The following is a 2,472-nucleotide window of genomic DNA, read 5'->3' as shown; positions in this document are numbered from 1 at the left end:
GACACAAGGAACTTAGTCGATAAATATCGACAGGGGGCGGACAAATGGTTTACATGTGAAATGTGTGTATATGGGTGTGGTTCTGAAACAAACAAACCATGTGAACCCCCCCCCCCCCCCCCACCCCCCCCCCCCCCCAATCCCACCGCTCGCGGGCTGAACGACTGACGTCACATGTCGTTTCGGTCTTTTCCAGAAGAACACCGCGTGCTGACGGACGATTCGATTTGATCGCTTCACCACGCCTTTCCAACTATGTGCTCCCATACAGTTTTGGTAGATACATGCTTGTGCAAGTATGTTATTAGTATTACCAATATGAATCTTATTTTCCTTTCGATGGTCAGTTTTACTCACCTCTGTAACGGCAGTCACATCTGCGAATGCTGTCGAAGAATCTAACCGAAAGTAAACATTCTGGGAATCTACGCGCATCGGCCTTCACGCAAGTTCAATGCTGAGCCAATGAGCGCGCCGCGGCGAAGTTGGCCGCTGTAAGTCTCGCAGCGCTGGCTGGCTGAGCGAGTTGCGTGTCCATCCATATTTGGTCCAAGACCAGATTAGTAGGTGCTTGATTTTGGTATTTTGATTTTACATGACATTAAACCTTTCTTGGGGTTCATGGTCATGGCAACAGCCATAATAATATTATATCATGTATAATATTACATTTCAGCATATTTGAATTACATGTCATCATACCAAACTGTCATACATTTTTATTCCTACATCATTCTGATTGATCACAACCAAACCTACTATCAGTGGACACATCCAAATGTAAGCGCCTGTTCTTGACAACTTTTAATCGATCTAAAAATAGCAACTTGCTGGGCCCTTTGCCGCCAACAGACACTGTTTGGCCTGTAGGTAAAATGTACAATGTATTTTCTGATTTGTGCACAAAAGCTTTTTTTCTTTTTTCTTTTTTTTAACATAACAATGTTTAATGTCACTGTATGTTTAAAAGACCATGGTCATATTTGTAAAAAAAATGTTAAATTAGAAAATAAATAACATTTTGGTTCATGATTTTTCCTACACCTGTGCTAAAAATAAGAAATAAAAATGTCGGGTATATAAGTCACTCAAATACAGCTAGGAATGAATGGCTCGGTTTGAGTTTGTTGCAGTTGACCCTGCACAATGCGACTTATCATGTTTTTGTTGAACAATTTTGACGTCACCCCTCCCATAGGGTGACGTATTTCACAACTTCCTGTGTTACACAAACTCTGTGATGACCAATTTTGACGTCACCCCTCCCATAGGGTGACGGATTTCACAACTTTCTACAGATGAACAATTTTGACGTCACCCCTCCCATAGGGTGACGGATGTCACAACTTCCTGTGTACACAAACTGATGACGTATTTCACAACAAAATGGCGCTGCCCATGGTCAACCTCTAAACTATCCGTATAGAATGGGGGCGTCCTCGCCCCCATAATGAGAGTTCCTGGGAATGATATCCCCGGACGTTTTTATATTTAGTCAAGTTTTGACTAAATATTTTAACGTAGAGGGGGGAATCGAGACGAGGGTCGTGGTGTATGTGTGTGTGTGTGTGTGTCTGTCTGTCTGTGTGTGTGTGTGTAGAGCGATTCAGACTAAACTACTGGACCGATCTTTATGAAATTTGACATGAGAGTTCCTGGGTATAAAATCCCCATACGCTTTGTTTCATATTTTCAATAAATGTCTTTGATGACGTCATATCCGGCTTTTCGTGAAAGTTGAGGCGGCACTGTCACGCTCTCATTTTTCAACCAAATTGGTTGAAATTTTGGTCAAGTAATCTTCGACAAAGGCCGGGGTTGGTATTGCATTTCAGCTTGGTGGCTTCAAAACTAATGAGTGAGTTTGGTCATTAAAAATCTGAAAATTGTAAAAAAAAAAATTATTTATAAAACGATCCAAATTTACGTACATCTTATTCTTTATCATTTTCTGATTCCAAAAACATATAAATATGTTATATTTGGATTAAAAACAAGCTCTGAAAATTAAAAATATAAAAATTATTATCAAAATTAAATTGTCCAAATCAATTTAAAAACACCTTCATCTTATTCCTTGTCGGTTCCTGATTCCAAAAACATATATAGATATGATATGTTTCGATTAAAAACACGCTCAGAAAGTTAAAACGAAGAGAGGTACAGAAAAGCGTGCTATCCTTCTCAGCGCAAGTACTACCCCGCTCTTCTTGTCAATTTCACTGCCTTTGCCGTGCGCGGTGGACTGACAATGCTACGAGTATACGGTCTTGCTGCGTTGCATTGCGTTCAGTTTCATTCTGTGAGTTCGACAGCTACTTGACTAAATGTTGTATTTTCGCCTTACGCGACTTGTTTTTTCTTTTTTTTCGATAAATACTTTTGATGACGTCATATCCGGCTTTTTGTAAAAGTTGAGGCGGCACTGTCTCACCCTCATTTTTCAATCAAATTGATTGAAATTTTTGTAAA

This window comes from Littorina saxatilis, linkage group LG9 (genome assembly GCF_037325665.1).
Source record: "Littorina saxatilis isolate snail1 linkage group LG9, US_GU_Lsax_2.0, whole genome shotgun sequence".
Taxonomy (NCBI): domain Eukaryota; kingdom Metazoa; phylum Mollusca; class Gastropoda; order Littorinimorpha; family Littorinidae; genus Littorina; species Littorina saxatilis.
Note: the sequence above shows the minus strand (reverse complement) of the source record.